Source organism: Pinus tabuliformis, chromosome 7, assembly GCF_031772625.1.
Source record: "Pinus tabuliformis cultivar Carrire ecotype Pingquan chromosome 7, CPIR1, whole genome shotgun sequence".
Taxonomy (NCBI): Eukaryota; Viridiplantae; Streptophyta; class Pinopsida; order Pinales; family Pinaceae; genus Pinus; species Pinus tabuliformis.
The window spans coordinates 1591893144-1591913656 of NC_142293.1; the positions used below are offsets into that span (position 1 = coordinate 1591893144).

A 20513-nucleotide genomic window follows, 5' to 3' on the forward strand; every position below is an offset into this window, starting at 1 on the left:
TACTTTATGTTCATGTCCTTTCAGCAAATCCTTCAGGCCGAGACATAAAAACATTCTCTTTTAGATCACCATTTAAGAAAGCAGTTTTTACATCCATTTGATGGATTTTCCAACCGTTCTGAGCTGCTAGTGCAAAGAGTGTCCGGATGGTAGCCCATTTTGCTATGGGGGCAAAAGTCTCATCATAACCGACCCCTTCCTTCTATGCAAAACCTTTTGCCACAAGCCTGGCTTTGTGCTTGTCAAGTGAGCCATCAGCTTTATACTTGTTCTTGTAGACCCACTTGCAGCCAATTGGTTTGGTTCCTAATGGAGGATCAACTAGCTTCCAAGTGCCATTCTTTATGAGGGCATCATACTCCTTTTGCATCGCTTCTTTCCATTCATCATGAGAAGCAGCTTCTTTGAAGGAAGTTGGTTCAAAATCTGTAGACAAGTTCAATTCACAATCATAAGAAACATCCATATCAATAGGTGAATTAGAGTCATCCACATCACCTCCATTTTGCCGGTTTGAATTTCTAGTTATTGTCTTTCCAACCTCATCAGGATGAAAACTTTCAAGTGTCTTTGTCAGCCACTTTGGGGGACCTTTCTCAGATGGCCCAGGCTACTCTGTTGATTGAGTTGGGACTGAATCAATATTGAGTCTCCCAATTCTATCAATCACATCACTTAAAGCATCATCTGTTGTTGGAGTTTCATGCGGGCGAGACTGTTCTTCAGAAGAAGATTCCACATGTTGATCTAGTATAGGAATCCCCCCTTCAAGATGTGGAATCTGATTATCAAATTCTTGAAATGATTTTGCTTTTGCGAATCTATCCAAGCGATCAAGTTGCTGCTCAACAACATTGTCAGTTTTGGATGATTCAAGAAAAAATACATCTCTAGATACAACAAAATTTTTATTTACTTCATCATAGAGATGGTATGCTTTAGAGGTGTTTGAATACCCCAGGAAGATACACTTACGACTTCTAGCACCAAGTTTGTTTCTATGTACCTTTGGTATCAAGGCATAATAGGTGGAACCAAAGACCCTGAGATGCTTTACTGAAGGAACATGTCCATACCACATTTCATAAGGAGTCTTGTTTCTAATAGCATTAGATGGACATCTATTCTTTATATATGCAACACATAGAACAACATCAACCCAAAACATTATCTTTACATTTTTGAAGAAGAGCATGGATCGTACCATATTTAAGATTGTTTTATTCATTCTTTCAGCTACACCATTCTATTGGGGATTATAAGGTATAGTTGTTTGATGTTTGATCCCATGTTGGCGAAGATAGTTTTCAAATTCATTTGATGTGTATTCTTTTCCTTTATCAGTGCGAATAGACCCAATATGAGATTGTGCATCATTTTCAATCCACTTATGAAAATCATTGAATGTTTGAAAAGCATCATATTTGTTCTTCAATAAATAAACCCAACACATTCTGGTGTAGTCATCAATAAATGTCATCATATATTTATTTCCATTTGCAGAAGGAACAGGCATTGGACCACATAAATTTGAATGAATGAGTTCAAGTTTTCTATGTGCTCTTGAATGTGAATCATGAAAATATTGTTTGCTATGCTTTCCTAGAATGCAAGCATCACATTGCTTAAGTTTCCTATGAATTGTAGGCAAACCAACAACACCATTTTTCTTCAACAAGCGGAGGCTGTCATAGTTCAAATGTCCAAATCCAGCATGCCATAATAAACTTGATGGAAGAGTACCTTCTTCATGATGAGAATTGTATGAGAAATGTTGTGCACGAGCAAAGTTTCCTTGCAGCTCGAGAAGCCTTTCTTCTTCTATTCCCCTCATGACAAGTGAGTGGTCAGATGATTTTCTCACCTCAAGCTTGCCATCAAACATATGAATGGAGTGACCTTGTTGGCGGATGTGAACCAAGGACAACAAGTTTCTCTTCAGCTATGGGAGATATAGAACATGGTGCAGAAGAAAGTCTGGAAGACCAAGCAATTTAAGCCTGATTGTGCCAAGCCCCGATGGCTTGATTTTTGATTGGTCTGCAAAGTATACTGCTCCATCAACATTGTCAATAAATTATTCAAAAAAATCTTTTCTATGAGTCATGTGGCAGGTTTCTCCTGAATCAAGCAACCAATCATTTTTCCAAGAAGCAAGTGAAGCATTAAATAAATCTTCATTTACTCCAATATTACATTGTGCCACAACATAGTGAGCGGATTCAAGTTCTTTACCTTTGTCTGTATCATTAGTTTTACCTTTCTGTTGGTTTATTTTCTGCTCAATTTTGTCCCATGGTAGCTTGCATGTAAGCGAATGCGGTGCAAATCTGCCTTTTCTCCTTGAGAATGTCTGCCCCCCCTGCCTCTGAAATATCTTCCTCTTCCTCTTCGACCACCTCTTCCTCTTGAAGAATCTTGAGCAGGATGATTTTCTTTATGAGCAAGGCACACAGCCTCTTCAGAAGATTTAGGGGCTGTCTTCTTTCCAAAAGCTTTCTCTCTTTCAACAAACTTTTTCATAAGAGAGTCAAAGGTGATATCTTTGAGATTTCCATTTGCTTGCAATGACTCAAGATAATTGGAGTAAGTAGGATAAAGTGCCTTGAGAAAAGCGATAAGAGGAATATCCAATTCAAACTTAGTGGATTTCATATCATGAATTATAGACTTTACTTTAGATGCAAGAGCAAGAGGATCATTATGTTGCAGTTCAAGAGTGAAGAGTTTAATCATGAGTTGAACAACTTCAAGTGCATAATGTGAGTCATATAGTTCTTTTAGCTTTTGTAAGGCTTCAAAGGCAGTTGAAAATGACGAAATATGGCGACTCACCTCTTTATTTATAGATGCTGCGATTAATGCATAAGCTTTGCTGTTCTTGTTTTCCCAAATGACAAGCTCTTTGTCTGAGGTAGGCTGTTCTAGTTCATTGTCTCCATCTCTTACACACACTCCTTTCCACAACTCATTGAAAATGAGGGTGTGTTTTATCATCCGGGACCATTCAGGATAGTTTTCCTTGCCAGTGAGAACTATTCCCACCATGGATATTTTTCCTTGCCAGTGAGAACTATTCCCACCATGGATATGATTGAATGCATTGTAAAATCTATGTACAGTGGAAAAAAATTGCTCTTCTAGTGATAAAACAATTTGCACTTGCTATGTAAAAGGGAAAAAAATGCACTATAGTTTTCAAAACACTTTACTATGGCAGAGTCTTCAAAACACTTTAAATGAAAATGGATTTATAAAACATTTCCCAAAGAAACATTTAGATCAGCGATGCACTGACAATGTCCACATCATCCACAGATATTTTCTCCCCATTTTTTTTTCAATAATGGCTATTGGTGAAGCTAAATTCATAACGGAAGAAATCTCTGCTTGAGCCTGCCATGAAATACCAAATGCCAAATAGAATTGCTAGTAAAATGGCAAACATTTATAAGCATCATCTAATTGTCTTGAGAGGAATGCAATACCTTGTCACTCGATCTTGCTTCCAGCCATTCAGCAAATGTAAACAAAAAGACAATGGTACCTCCTTCCAAATAATCCCCCAAACCAAGAGTGCCTAGAACTGTTCCAAATCAGCGCCAGAACGAGTTCTCCAAATCTGCTTCTCTGTCCGTCAAAGAAATGGAACACGAAGGGAATCTCCGAGATTTCCCATGACAGTTGGCGGTATAAACCATGCTAAGGTAAGCAGCATAGCTCATATTAATCTGTAAGAGTGCTCTTGGTGACCAACATTGGCTTGAATACTTTGCACCATCTATGAAATGGACAAATTGGCATTCCTATCAAACGCAGCGTGACCTGGACATGGACGCAAGAAACGATACAAATCTTGTCACTGAAAGAGGGTTTTTAGCACTTCGCTTAACAGTTACGGGTGCCAGAAATACTGCTCTAATAAAGAAAACTAACATGGAACTTGCTACGCCAAAAGAAAGCTAACACAAAAGCATTGAGGAGACGACCTTGTCGCAGAAAGGGGACAAAGCCATGAGTCCATGATGAAGAATCAACTGTGGCACATTGGTAAGGCGGAGTAATTTTAAAGCGCAAGTCGTGGGTTGAAACTCACAGTAAATACATGCGTATAACTCGCAACGAATGGAACTCACAGTAAATGAAACACACAATGAATTGACTCCTTTAAGAGGTAACACACTTCAATGAATACATTAAACAATGAATGAGATTTCGCAGGGATTTGACAAAGATGTCACCCTGCAGAACATGGGCAGAATATAACCAGAATATGCAGGAGGGAGTTACAAAGCAAAGGGAAACTAAAAAAAATGGTGCTGGCTCTGATACCATGTCAGACCAGGCAGTAACTCCTCAACCAAAAATTTATTCGTGTTTATTCCTTCAGGTAGGTCTTCATTATATACATGAGGGAGAGATTGTTCACTTCATCTCCCGATGACTATTCATATTACTTGTTTATCTATTTACATTATATTCACCCAATCATGAGGATTAGGTGTCAACAGAGTCCATCTCGGATGAGAGGCAATGAATTTAGCACTGCTTTCCAGATGATAGAGGTTCCAGTTTTATTCCAGCTTGTCTATCTGAGCCAGTTCATCAGGTTAAGGGGTGAAATGTACTTGGAAGTAGCCACCTTAATCCAAAGGTTATTGGTTGAGATCAGTTGCCATCCTAGCTTGGCCACCAGAGAAGATGAGAAGTCATCCAGTTTTTTAACTCCCCAGCCTCCCCATTTCTTTGGGAGAGTAAGCAGATCCCATTTTGCCCATGCAAAGATCCTCTCAGATTGATTGCCTTTCCAAAGGAACCTACAACAAAGATTTTGAATTCTAGTGAGGATTTGTCTAGGTATCCAGGCTAGGGACATCTAATACACCGGGGTGGCTTCAAGAACTGCTTTAGTAAGGACTAGATACTTATGGTACCGGATATTGAGTCTTCTAGCTTGGATATTATCCATGTCCAGTTAGCTATTTTGTAGCCTAGATACCTTAGTCCATCCTCCAATTGAAGTAGGGTGAAAGGGAAACGGTGGAGAGCAAATTGGACCTCATGAGGGGTGCAATCAGAAGCAGTGATGGTGGATTTAGAGTTGTTTATGACCATACCAGTTGCATATTGGAAGAGGGAGATGGTGTTTTGAAGGGTAGTCAGGTCCCCAATGCCACCATTTAGGAATATCAACACATCATCCACAAAGAGTAAATGTGTAACAATGCAACTGTCAGTAATCCTGATACCCATGAATCTGCCTCTGAGGTGCATATCTTGAATAAGTCTATTGAGTCCCTCCATGACTAGCAGAAAAAGTAAAGGGGATAGGGGGTACCCTTGCCTGAGGCCTCTTTTAGAATGAAAGAAAGGTGAAGCTGCTCCATTAACCAAAACACTAAAGGATATGTTTGTAATGCAGCACATGATCCATTTTATAAACTCATATGGGAAACCAAGATGAGTTAGGAGCATTTGGAGGTATAGCCAGCTTACCCGATCAAAAGCCTTTGAGAGGTCAGCCTTGATGATCATACCTTTGATCTTCTTTTTCTGGATAGAGTGCATCACTTCATGTGCAGTACCAACTGCTTCATGGATCTGACAGTCCAGAAGAAAAGCAAATTATTCTAAGGAGATGTGGGTGGAGAGGATGAGGCGGAGTCTATTTGCTATGATTTTTGCAATGATTTTATAAATGCAGTTGCAAAGGGAGATGGGGTGGAAGTGATCGAAAGAGGACGGATTGTTTGATTTGGGAATGAGGGCAATGAAGGTGGTATTGATGGCCCCATGCATACAACCTGTTGTCTTGTAGTCTTCAATGACCTTGAGAAGGTCGTCTCCAAGAATTTCAAAAAAGGTTGTATAAAACTCCACCGACCAGCCATCAGGTCCAGGACTCTTGTCTCGCTTAAACCATTTCAGAGTGGCCTCGAGTTCCCCTAAAGTGACTTCCCTGTTCAACTCCATAACATTCTCCTGATCTACAAACCTAGGGAAGGGTTGTGCCACTCTGATGACCTCAGCAAGGGTGGCGTTAGGGGGAGCTTGAGCTTATCCTTTTGATCTCTGGATATGAAAACCCCTCCTTGCTCGTCCTCCAGAGCAGCAATTTCTGATTCGATTTCGCTAAGGGTTTGTGCTTCCTGTTCTCTCTTACTGTGTGCCCAAATTTTTGATAGTCTTTTCAGCTCTTTCAAGTTGCTGACAAAACCTTCTGTTATGTTCCCTCCAGCATTAGGGGGTGGGCCTTCCAGAAGTCCGATACCATTCGAGTATAGGAGGCATCCTTCAACCAGGTGGTGTTGAATTTGAAAGGGGCTCTGGGTTTGCTTGTTCCTCCCCTTATGTCAAGAAAAATCGGCAAGTGGTCAGATATACCACCTGATCCAACCCATTGTTTGAAGATGAGGCCTAACTCCTGTAATCGTTCCTTAATGAGGAAACGATCAAGCCTTCTCGCAAGATTATCCTCTCCAATCCTTCTGTTTCTCCATATAGGTAGAATCTTAGCAGAGGGGACATCAATAAAGCTATGGTTTTCCAGGATATGTTCAAAAAGGCAGAGAGAGGATCGACCTAGGCATGATGACCCCAAGACTCCGAGAAACCCATAGAAAAGTTAAGGTCTCCACCCAGGATAATGTTGTCATGTTGCAGGATGTTGGAGGTCAAAAGATGTTCCCAAAATATTTCTTTGTGATGACAAGGCCCATATACATTTAATAGCCTAAAGTCTGTGCCCAGGTCGGATGAGAAGATGTCAACCCCTAAGTATCCAAAGCCACCCCAAATGTTACACAACTTGATAGAGAGAGGGTTGTAGCCCAAGGCTATGCCTCCAGAACGACCATTAACATCAAGGGCTTGAAAGGACCACCCAAGAAGCATGGATTCAAGGAGGTGAGATATGGCATCAGCAAGTCCCAGGGTTTCTTGTAGGAAAACAACATCGATGAGTTCAGACTTAAGTAGTCTTCACAGGGCTAGTTTTTTCTTAGGGCTAGCCATCCCTCGACAATTGAATGAGAGAATCTTCATGTGGGGGTCGAGTCCAAGGTATTCTGAGCTCTGAGTACCTGGTCTATAGTGAGTTGACGCCCTATTAAAATCTCCTCCGTTGCCTGCTGCTTGGCTTTGGAGAGGGAGGATGGTCGACCTCTAGGAGGCTTCAGAGGGATGGGGGTAGATACCAGGCCAATGCCTATGGAGTCCGGGGCCCGTGATCTGGAAAGGGAACGAAGCTGGTATTTGTGGGGAAGAGTTCCATGATTAGAGTCGGAGGATGCAGATGGATTAGCCTCCGGGAAGGATGGGGGGGTACAGGAGAACGTAGGAGGAGGGTGTTGTAGAGGGCAAGCAAGGGTAATGGGGGGGAATGATAAAAAACCAAAGCTCTGTTGAGACCCCATAGAGACATCCATGCAATCTGATAAATGAGAGTATTGTACAGAGCAGGGTTCAGAAGAGGACATACCCGAAGATAGCGCAGCTTCAGCAGCTGCCCTTGACCTAGTCAGAGGAGGAGAGGGTGGCCGATATGATGCTTTTCCATGCTTCTTTGGGGTCTCCAAGGCTGGGAATGCTTTGCTGCTTCAAGGGCTGTGTGCTCCATTGCTTCATGCGAAGGGTTGTGCCTTACTGTTGCCTGAGGATTTTTTGTAGGAATTGTCTGCCCCTTGTTCCCATTCCTCGCTTTCCCAATTAGAGGGCAGTCCTTGAAGAGATGACTCACTTTGTGGCAGCACTTGCACGTAAATGGTACCCCTTCCTAATCCAAGATCCGAGTTCATGTGAAATTCTTCCAATGCAAAGTAACTTTCTCCTGTAGACCTTCTCGGATGTTTATATGAACTAAAATCCTTGCGTAAGCCATGATTCCTTTGGAGAGGTATGACTTGTCAAATTCCAAGTAGGTGCCGAGTGAGTTCCCAATGCGTCTGAATATGTCCTCAGACCAGAATTGTAGTGGCAGGCTGGGGAGGCGAACCCATAGAGGCCTAGCCCCAAACTGTTCCTTCTCTAGATCGAATAGGGGGCTCCATCTCCTTAGCAGCACAAGGGCCTGCTCTATATGCCAAAATGATGACAAGATCCAGTTTGTATGCTCGGCCTGAGCGAATCGCAAAGAAAACCAGTCGTAGATGAAGGTTTGTACAAAAGGTAACTCAGCCAGGTGCTGTCCCCAAATTTCTGCCACCCATTGTTTTAACCGTTTTGCCGTGTAGTTCCTGCCTCGAACTCTGCCCACCAGGACTCGTTTGGCATTTTCCATGGCTTCTCCCCACTGCATGTCTTCCTCCAAGCTGATGATGACGTCCTGAGATCTTGATTTTATGCACTTCTATCGTTTCCTGGGCTTATGTCCCGCATCAGTGCCACCCTCCTGAGGTCCACTGTGGGTAGGGTAAGTAGGGTTAGGGTTTGAGGGGTTCAGATTAGGGCCAGAGTGGAAGGTGTCCAATAGGGGGGGGGGACATTTGTGAAACTGCTCGATAGGGGAAATGATATCAGAGCAGAGGGGGGTAGACCATGAGAGGAAAGCAGTGGGTCACCGAGGGATGTAGTGGAAGGGTAGTGAGATCCGGTAGAAGGCTGTAGAGGAGGGTCACAAGAAGAGCAGGCGATGAGATTAGGGATAATGCAATTAGCCACGAATTGCAGGGAAGTCGGCGAAGGAGGAGGCATAGCGAATGGCGATCAGGAAGGAGGAACAACGGGTAGAATGATAACTGAGCAATAGGGACCCATAATCGCAGGTAGAGGAGTGATGGCCTCTGTCAAGTCTCTACTGAATGGAAAGAAACCCTCTGAGCTTGCATGAGGGGTAGTCCATATAGAGGCACCTTTGAGAGGGTCCTCTGAATAATCCACAAAATCTAGGTCCATGACTTCTCTGGGAGTTAATGCCAGCTACCGCCGTAATCTAGGCTAACCGTCGATGTGGGAGAAAAACTGCTGCAAAGGAGATAGGTGAGGGCACGACACGGTCACGGAGAATATGCCCTATGTAGAAAACAGGGAACATGGGAGCTAGTAACAGAGTTCAGGTGTGACGGCTCCTGGTGGGGGGCGATGCTAGACTAGGTCGGGTGGAGGGTAGCACCAGGAACCTACAGTAAACCAAACCCGAGCCCGTGTCAGGGTTGGGTCACGACCTTCACCTCATCGCCATCCTTCTCCCCAAGTTTAGGGTTATTTTACTTCAATTGGATATGTAAAAGGTTATGGCCTTGAAAGCAACTTTTATTGATGAAAATCATAACCGTTATGTTGAAAAATAAATATTCTTGAACTTGAATTATTGAGCAGACTTGATGGAGTCTAGGGTTTTTCTGTGTTATGGATCCTCCCATTTTGACGCCACAAACCAGAGCATCAAATCCCACTATATGGAAACACAACAGAGCAACAATGAGCCTCCAAGTTTGTTCCAGTGCGTGGAAAAACTTTTTTTCCTTTGCTATTGCCTTCAACAAATTGATCCTTCTATTATCGTGATTCCACCTTGATTACAAAGGGAGCAAGAAGACAAGGTTTTGTGAGTCAAACTTTTAACTTTATGTCCCTGCGTACAAGGTAAAGATCCGTTTTTTCATTAAAAAAAATCCCAATGTGTGTTGGTATGTTTTGATCGAACTTGGGTTAAGACTCGAACAATGGTCTTTAAGGTATCAATGTATTCTAGAAATGTATTATGAGGATGAGAGTTGGATCTTGTCTCATATTTGGCCCTCATTTCCTTGTGTGTAGAGGCTCTTTTCCCAAAATATGGGATTGACAAAGGACCAATTTACAACATATCTAAAACATGTTGTAGATATGGCCTTTAATATTGGTAAATCTCATAATTTCTCTCTAGACCTGCCTTCTTATGGGTCTTCTCTCTGTCTCTCATCTCCATATATGGATAAAAGATAGAGAGAAAGATAAATATCGTATTTTTATAAAAAATTTAAATGGGAAACCATTTACTCCATGGACCTGGGGCTTGGAACTAGTGACTTGAAGCAAAGCATTCAAAATGACATAGATATACTAACAACAATCTAGTTTTGTTATATGAAGGAAAAGTACTCCAAGATGTCCTCTAACTAAAATATTATGGTGTGGGAAGGGATTCTACCATAATATTAAATACGAGGTTACAAGGTGGAGCTACAACCTTCAAAAACCCTAATATAAATTATGAAACCCAAATGGATCCATCTCATTCAAGGATGTAGTGAAAGGGAGGGAAGATTGTTTCTCCAACTGATGCGATCCAAAATATACCATGACTTTATATTGTTGAGAAAATGGACAAGGTACCAGCCATGGATGTAAAAGCCCTAGAGGTAAAATCATATTTTGTTGATCTACAATCTAAGTTATTAATATTTTTGTTTAATGGTTTCTCGCCAAGACCTGAAGAATTGTATCGGACACCAAACTATGATCTCTAATTATGATCCAAAGACTTCTTCATGGTACAATTTGACACACGACGAGATATGTAAAAAGTTCTGAACGAAGGGCCATGGTTTTTGGGGTAGAGTTGGGTTTTTCACTACCCCATGGTTCCGATAATTTGATATTACAAGCATGGTGGTAATAACAATGTCGGTATGGGTGAGGTTACCAAATCTCCCTCTTCCCTTATAGCACCATTAGGTCCTGGACGATATTGGAAATAACCTGGGTATATTCAAAAGAATGGGCATGGATAGAACAACAAAAGGTATCTTTATATTTGTCGGAATATGTGTAGAGATAGACCTTAGCAAAGGTCTCCCCGATCGTATTCGTTTAAAACATGAAAAAATTTAGTGGACACAGGTTTTAGATTATGAGAATGCTACATTATGATGTTGAACCTATTTTCAAACATGACATCTTCAAAACACTTTCCCATAAGCAAAAAAATACTCCAAGAAAGAAAAAGAGGCAGGTCCCATAGGCAAAGGGTTGGCAGTTTTTTGACATTTTTGATGACGAAAAAGAAGAGGCCATGGAAATTACTCCAAATACATATGCATGGACACAACCTAGTATCCATGCAAAAGGAGGAGTCGGGGATGAGTTAGTAACAATGGCTCATAGCTAGAAGGGTATTGAATCAATATAGATCATAACAACATAGTTGTAGAAAGTGAAAACACCCATTGAAAAGGAATCGGGGGGCATAAAGAGATCCCATGTATCCAAGAGCTCAAACTCAAACAAATAAGTCCCTCTAAAGGCATAAGGAAATCACTTGGCAATAGTAACAACCATTCCTAAACAAGAAGTCTGGAAAAGGGTGGAGAAAATGAAAGGAAAAAAGGGGAAGCTAAGTTACTTTTATCACACTTAGGCTTGACAAAATTATGTAATGTTTTCATAGATTTTTTCTTTTTACTATGCATCAATCGACAAGCTTATATGACCGAATGCTTACCAACATCTGTAGAATGTAATTTTGTTCCTCGCTTTCAGGTTGAATAACATTATGATTTTTCCTTTGGATTTTTTTTAATCAATAAAGCATTTTGACTCAGTGAAATTACATAAAAATAAAACTAAAAATAAAATAAAACACAAAAAATTAATAATTATATTTATAATTCCCCGATTAGGGTGATCCTCACGTCATAATGTGACAGATCGAGGTCCTCCATCCTGTCACCATTTGTGGAAATTAATGGTGGGGGTGGAATCCACCCCCCTCGGACTATTGCATGCAAAAGATATTTCATCCCATGCTCGAGATGCTTAGAATTAACTCACCCCTACTCGAGATGGGTAAGACATTAGACATTCATTTAACACTTGAAGGTTTTAGCTTGCCGAGGGAGGAGGGGGGAGTGGCTATATTGTGCAACTCTACAATGTTTGTTTATGGTGGGTGGTATGGAAACATTATGTTTGGGTTATCTTAGGTGCAATGCCAACAAGGAGACAAAATTCCTTCCCTCCTTCTTCTTCATAAATTCTTTGCAACTATTGTGATATGTGTGTTTTAAGTGCTCTCTAGGCTCTTGGTGAAAACACGATCCAGCCCGGGGACTGATAACGTGGTGTGAGGTTCTTTGCATTCTTGTTGAGAATTAGTTAAGGCTTGATAATGGCGAGGATAAGTGGTGGGTCTTGGTCTTGCAGTCTTCTTCTATGGAGGATCTTCATATCTCAAGTAATTACGTCTTCGTGGATATGTTTGTTTCCTATTCTTGTGTCGATTTTTACTCTAGCAATGTTGAAGTCTAAGGTGATATTTGTGTTAAGAAATGCCTAGTTATCCCTTTTGTGGGTTTGTTTTGTCAGGGTATTTCGACATTCACTGTTGGCCAGGTCCTGAGTTTCTCTTTGTTTAAGGGAGCGATTGGTTGCCTAGGTAAGGTTTTTCTGTGGTTGTGGAACCCATGTTCGTTGTTGTTGATTAGTGTCCATGCATAAGCCTCATCGGTCTGTATACTAGTCCAAGGCTGGCCCCAAGGCTTGCACCTAACTCAAACCTCATCTGCCCCAAGGCAGACATCCGATACGGTACTCAATGACTATGGGCATCTCGCAAGGTTGGCCCACTCCCCCCACAACTACTAAGGTGCACAACCCCAGGCATCGAAGTCCTTACACCCCCACTAGACTTCGACATCCCAATCTAATACTAGGCACCTTGCCTACAATATCAGGCACTTGGCCTCCTCAAGATGGTCCCATAGCCCCTCAAGAGCTATCCATCAAGAGCTATACAAGACAAAGGAACCACTGGCATATGTAGTGTTGATTGAGTATATCCCCAACCCATATGGTGTTACATATTCTCCCTCGCAAGTATGGGCTCCCATGAGATCATCAAATAAACCGGCCCTCTTGGCCCATTTGTGGAGTTCCTGTCAGTCACCACATCTCAACATGCAACCACTACATTAGTTATAATCATAATATCATAGAAAATAATCTACATGCCAACTCTTGCATGTCATCATGATAACATACCATCATTGTTAATCACCACATTCTCATGTTATAAAATCTTCTTGCAATTACCACATGCTTCACATCATAATATCCTCATAAGTTACAACATCAACATATGAACATCAAAGACATATCATCACATAATAAATGAACCACATGTCAATATACCTCATATCATAACATCATAATCCCTATGCATATCATATTAATCATGAGCATACTACATCATTATCATAACAACTAAATAAATAAATAAGAACCACATACAATCACATCATAAAACATCATCACAACATTATACTTCAACATTTCCATGTTGACATAAATAAATAACTAAAATTAGAACTTTATATAGTATACTAGTGTATTGATAAAGTTTAAGCAATTAAACATGATTCAAATGTGATAAAAAAGATACTAATCCCTCCACTAAGTCAAATGAATAGTAATACTAAACCACTTCAAATATAACCAAATGAAACTATTGTATTTCATTACAATATTGTTCTTTGTAAAGTGGTTCAAACCAATTTGATTGAAGTGCCTCAAATTCCTTTTATGATAGCTAATATGATACATAATAATGGTTTCCTATGTTAAAGAATTATAGATTAAATTTAAATAAATCATTATAATATTTCTATAAATTTAATTAATATATAATTCAAAAATAGAATATGTGTTAATTTTAAAAATTTGTGTTTAAAAAAAAACACACACACTTAATTTAAACTCTCGAAGCTCACAGCTAGTTTCTGTACCATTTGGTTAGTTAATTATGTATATGCCAAAATTTAGAACTGGAATACCGACACTAAGTTTAAACTCATACTTTCACTTACCCACTTATGATTATTTCCTCTTAAATATAAATCATGCTTTAACTTTAATATAAATATTTATTTATTTGATAAATAAATATGATATATGGAATTAAGTTTCATAATTAAATTGATATCTTTAAGTAATTTATTATTAGTATATTTATATTTATTAAATATAAATTATATATATATATATATATGATTTTTGAATGGTAAAACACCTCTAATGCATATTATGCTTTTCATAATATGACAAAATTAATATTCAAAATGATTACATGTATAGTTAAAAGTGGTGTGAATGGCCTTTTTCTTTATTTAAATCTATCTCACGTGCTTTGTATTATTAGGTTTACAATTTCTTACTGCAAACACGTATTGGTGGATTTTCAACCTAATATAATTCATAAAATTAAGAATTCTATGCAAGATTCCGCAACACAACTTAAAGTTTGAAAATAATCTCAAAAAACATATTATCATATATTGACATGTAATTACCAAAAGATTCCAGAGTTTTATGCTTAGAATTTGTCGTTTAATTATTAAAATAATTCACAGTCATATAATTATAATTAAATTAATTAAGTTGGAATTTAAAACGTAATATTTTATTATTTCAAAAATTTAAATTCATAATTAGGTCGATAGGCCTTCCTATGCATCAACAATCGTCAACACTTTTATCCTGCTCCGTTAGATCAGGGGAGACACTTTCAACCTTTGATTTGAAGTGTGACTGTTTTTTCCAAATATCCGTTGAGTTGCTTTCTTGGCATGGCATGATATTTTTACTGCTTTTTCCCATTCTTTCTGGAAGATATTTTCACTGATTTTTCCGATTCTCTTATGTCCAAGAACGGTGAATATACGTCCACAGTTGCGCGTTTGTGTTTTCTTGGATTGTGTATATGCTTTGCCTTTTCTTGTGTTTGACACCGTTCTTTGTTTGCAGGCCGGGAAGAGGTAACGGTCGCGGAGTCAAATCTGTCTGGGATCGTACGCGGCGGAGGGATAGACATGAATCGGGTTCCGGCTACCAATGAGTCTAAGTATTCGTCGGTTTTCCAGGTCGATACCTTGCGGACGATTGACACCGGTTTCGTGGTAGTGAAGTGAGAGCGAGAAAGAACCTTTGAGTTGGAGGCGGAGAGGGATCGAACCTGCGACGTGAGTTCCAGGACAAGCGACGAGGAGGAGATAGGTTCGACGAGGAAAAATCTTCGGCTTTCCAAGGAGCAGTCTGCACTACTGGAGGAAAGTTTCTTGGAGCACAGCACTCTGAACCCGGTAATGCATCCTTGAATCTTTAATCGCAGTAATCTTTTATCGTTTGCTTTCTTTTTGAACCCTTGGCAGTTCATGGATTTAAGATTACACGCTGATCCGGTTTTCTGATCGGGATCTTAGCAGAAACAGAAGAACGCTTTGGCCAAGGAATTGAATTTGCAACCTTGGCAGGTGGAAGTCTGGTTTCAGAACAGAAGAGCGCGGTAAGAATTCATTTTAGGGACCTTTAAAAAAAGAGACTGTACCGTATTTGTGATTTTGCGGCCATTAACGTAAGGTCTTTGCTTTTGCAGAACAAAGTTGAAGCAGACAGAAGTAGACTGCGAGGTTCTGAAGCGGTGCTGTGAGAATCTAACGGAGGAGAACAGAAGGCTACAGAAAGAGCTGCAAGAGCTTAGGGCTCTGAAGGCGGTTCCTCCTCAGTGCGTGATAGGACAGGATAATTACTACATGCCGCTGCTTGCCACAACGCTCACCATGTGTCTCTCCTGTGAAAGGGTGGCTACCATGGAAAACAGCCGTAACCTTTCATTTTCCATGTCCCGGATTTCGCAGTTTGCCCAAAAGTCTGCAGCTTGCTAACTTTGAGAGGCTTCCTCAGGCCAGGCTTGCCTGCAAAGCTTATCTGTGTAAAATATCATTTGTCAGTGGTAGTTTTTGGTCAGATTTTGAGAGATTTGGCTTCCCTCGAAAAGAGAGAAAAAAAACGTACAGATATATATACACTGCATATATCACTATATAACTCTTGTGGTTTGCAAAGCTTTTCCTTGCAGAAGTCAATGGCCTATTGTGCTAATTCACTGCCTCAGGGAAATCATATGCCCATGCACCCATGGTAGTCTCACTTCAAACAAGAGCACCGGGTTGTAAACATGATGTAATATTTCTGGTTTAAAGATAAAATCCTGGTTCCTTCAAAGGAAAAGTGACTCGACGCAAGAAACCATTTTGCAGTAACGAGTGTGTCAGGTCTGGTTGCTTTCATGTATCTGTCCATCAAAAATTTCAAATTCATTGTCAACTTTTCCACAGGGCAAGTCTTATAGGTATTAAAATTACAGGTTGGACAGGTTCTTTGCACGTACAAATTTTGTCTCTGCAAAATTCTGGACAGGCATACAGATATGTATTAAAAACTATTTAAGACATTCCCAAAAATGCACAGCAGCCCATTATGAAAACTCCTTCAACGATCAAGTACAGGTCTATAATCATTCTCGAAACAAATGGATGGATGGAAAAGAGAAATATAACTGCTATACATTATAAAGTGTTTTAAACAAAGTCCACGAAGTGCTATGATAAATGCCATGCGCCATGCTTTTCTGCTACGCAAGTGGTTCGCACATGATGTATATATATATTAACTGGAATGTTTTTGGAGATTACACGGCTTAAATTTAATATTTTAATTAAAATTTAATATTTCGATAAAATGAAATTTTAAATAAAATTAATTAGGTCATAATTTTATTTTGTTTAATAATTAATTTACCTGAAAGATATAGTCTTCATTTATCCACAGATATAATTATTTTCTCTCTAAACCTATTATTGTTATTATGGCATTGCATTAAAGATACTTTCAATCAAATATATGGCTTGAGTACCAAAATCACTAGGGGATAGCATCATTATATATATGGTTTGAGTATCAAAATCATTTTGGAATTATGACATTGTAGTAAAGATACTTTCAATCAAATATACTCATATGGCTTGAGTATCAAATTATTTGGAGATAACATTATTATATATATGGTTTAAGTATCAAAATCATTTTGGAATGGCGAACATATTTTCTTCTCTAAACCCATTATTGTCATCATGGCATTGCACCAAACACAGTTTCAAACAAATGCACTCATTATATATATGGCTTGAGTAATTATTTTCTTCTCTAAACTCATTATTGTCATCATGGCATTTCACCAAAGATAGTTTCAATCAAATGCACTTATTATATATATGGCTTGAGTAATCACAATCCAAAGGCATATAAGCCATCAAAATTAGGTGGACCTTTAGCATGGCTAGATTTTTATCCATCAAATTTTAAACCAACAATTTTTAGGCTAATAGGCCTTCCTATGCATCAACAATCGTCTACACTTTTACCCTGCTCCGTTCGATCAGGTGAGACACTTTCAACCTTTGATTTGAAGTGTTCGATTCATTATCCCTTGCCGCACATCACATCTGGCAACTGTTTTTTCTAAATATCGGTTGAATTGCTTTCTTTTCACCTCCGAGTTCTGCTGTGCATTGAAACACTTCTAGCAAGCTTCAATCCGAATCCTCCTGTGCTCTCTATTCATTAAGCAAAACGAGAAATCTTCTCCACCATATATTCTCCGCTATCTTCTAAGATCGGGGAAGGGGACGGCTGTATTCTCTTCGTTTATGTGCTTGGAAGGCTGAATTGGGCTCCTGGAATTATATTGTTTTACAGTCGAGGTGTGTGTCGGGAATCATGGTGAAGGTGGAAGTGACCATGGAGGTTGGAGCCGATGGAGTAGTGTCCGGTGTGTTGTTCTTCCTTTCAAGCGTGCGTGTTCATGTTTAGATGGTCGTCTTCAAGCATGGTTGTCTTTAGGTGAGCATGCGTGTTCATGTTTAGATGGTCGTCTTTAGGCGAGCGTGAGATCACAATCAGGAAGGCATCCATGTGGAAGAAGTGCTTCTTTTATTCTTGCTACTTGTAATGTTAGCAACGATTTGGTATTCTCTTATTTTTGTTTTTGCCTTCCGGCCTCCTAATTTGGCATTGACCATGGTTTTTTAACGTCTCTATAGACATGGTCTTCGAAATCGCTGTGGTCATTTAATTTCCAACTTCTAAGTTCTCCCTTTGACATTTAAGGTTTGTAATGTCATATTTAGCATGGTTTCGAATATTATATTTTGACTTTCTAATCGCAATATACAATTATGGTTTTCAATGTAGTAGTCATGGTGGTTATTGCTTTGGTCACTAGCAAGCTTCGTATATGCTTGGCCATCTATAGAGGTTTCTTGATTTTGGGTAATTAACTTAACCTCTTGATTTTGGGTAATTAACTTACTCTAAAATGAAATAAGACATTCAATGTGTTCCTTGTAATATAGATATAAACAAAACATCTAAAGAAAAGTAATTGCACAATGATCCAGTGCAAGAAAACAAGGTTTTCCACAAACCAATTAACTCTTCTAGAAAAATTCAACAAATCCAATTTAATAATCTTATTGGCCTCTCTTTGTACCTTTTGGGACAATTGCTAGTATTTAACATTGAGTTATAGATTTAAAATTTGGTTGACATAGTGATATAATTCTTAGCCTCTCTAAAGTAGTTTTGATATAATTTTTACCTAGAATAAATGATTGTTCATAATTTCTTTTTAATTGTATATTTTCAATTGCAATAAATAGGAAGAACATTAGAACTTAAAGGTCCAATAGAGTTGAGGTCCATGCTTCATACCATATGTAACAACTCTGAAATTAAAACATGCAACCAATTAGATCAATTATGTGATTTACAATCACATCTCTATTCAATTAATTAGCATAGATTTTTTATAGAAATATGAGCAAAGACAACTTACCCGCATCGATGATATTCCTTACTTGTAATTTCGGAGTTGAATGCTATTTGAATCTTGCTAACTGCAACAAAGTTTTGGGGACGACTCTCCACCCAACTGTAGGATCAGCTGCATATAATCTCTCTATAGCTAGCCACCCCCGAGCCTTCAATCAACATACTACTGCCAAGGAATCCTTTGTCTTACAACACTTTTATCTCAAGACAATAGATGATGGAATCATGGAATTTCATCTTCCTCTTCGTCTATTAAATAGACCAAACAATAGAAAGGGGACAGTATGCATACACTCCATGTGTCAACATGCAACTTTTATTTCTTTATTTTAAGTTTTACTTAATTTAGTAATTCTCTTAATATAATTCTTTCTTATTTTATTCTTTTTTACTTTTTGATAGCTTTACTTATTTTTACTATTTTTATAGTTATTTTAATTTATCTCTATTTTATTTTTTGTTAACTTTACTTATTTTTATAGTTTATTTATATTTATATTTATTTAGAACTCTAGTATTGTTATTTAATATTTTATTTATTTATTATTATTATACTTTCTTCATTATTTATTATTTATTTACTATTATTATATTATATTTATTGTTTATCGTTTATTTTCTTATATTTTAACATTATATTATATTATTTATTATTTTTATTATTATTAGGGGACATTACAGGGGGAGTTGAGTTGAATTGGTGTTGAGGAGGGTGGGTGCAATTGGATTCTTCTTGGATGTATGGGTTGATTCATCTACGAGGAAGGAGCTTTTATTTCCCAGATACGAGTACGACTGTGGATATGTGCTCTTTCGCTTCAGGTTTGATTTGCTTTGTTTATTTGAATTTATGGCTTTCCTTTAAGCTAGCGGGCATAGAGTTAAGGGGGGTTCAAGCCTGCCACGTGCAGAGGCTTATGCTAAGGAAGTCGCTACAACCTTCCTCGCAGTGATTGCCCCTACAATGCAAAATTATTTGAAAGTGGGAAGCGTAAGTCACTCGGGAGCGGCTCACTCGTTTGGATGCCGAGGTTGTGGATGAGGTATCCCACTAGCTTTTTGACCCTAGTCACATCGGGGGATGAAGGAATCAATACCTTTATTCGGTCACTAGCCATTAACAGCTTAAGACATTGTTGGGTTGTGTTCTCCGAGAAAAACATGAAGATAAAAATTGCACCATCTCTTTCTTGAATGAAATTTAGAGTAATTAGTGGAAGACACTGGACAATTTGAACAAGCTAGATGCTCATATTTCTCACGTGGAAAAACATGTCCAATTGAGTTTAAGCTTCAAGACGCCCCTGGTGTGAAGGTGGATGATCCAGCTATAACGACTTCTTCAGACACGTGAACTAGTTGCTATGCAGTGGTTTTTTGTAGGATGCTTTGATTAATGTTTCTAATGTTTAGATGATGTTAGTTGTGTTCTTATTAGTCTCATGGACATGTTTTCTATTGGTCTCCAACTCTAGTTTTTGTCATGAGAAAATGGTACTAATAAGGTTTTGAAGAGAAACAACCATGTAATTCAAATATTTCAGGCAATATAATTTAACTTACAATATGTGTGTGTGTGTGTGATTAATAATTAAACCAACTTAGGTCCATCTTAACTCTAGATCTACCAAGTATCGAGAGGGATCAAATCTCTTGAGATGCAAACCTCTTCTATAGTGAAAAATATTTTATTTGTCCCAATGCTTGGTAAATCTGGAGTTAAGATGGATCTAGGTTGGTATTCAAGAAAATTAACAGTCACTTGCATATTGCGCAAAGAGGCCAATTCTACTACGTGATTTTTTTAAAACCAGAATGAGAATTTTGTATTTATGCACAAGTTTTCGCTTAGGTTGCAACAAATGCAT

At 38.8% G+C, this 20513-nt stretch overlaps 1 pseudogene across 1 annotated transcript in view; it reads left to right on the forward strand.

Moving 5' to 3' along the window:
• LOC149254192 (homeobox-leucine zipper protein HAT14-like) overlaps positions 1-16041 on the forward strand; it is a 52707-nt pseudogene extending 36666 nt beyond the window's left edge. Inside the window, exons 2-4 of the transcript XR_016265485.1 lie at positions 14722-15056; positions 15180-15259; positions 15350-16041. The product of XR_016265485.1 is annotated as a homeobox-leucine zipper protein HAT14-like (transcript). The remainder of the gene's footprint in view (positions 1-14721; positions 15057-15179; positions 15260-15349) is intronic.
• Positions 16042-20513: the final 4472 nt, after the last annotated feature.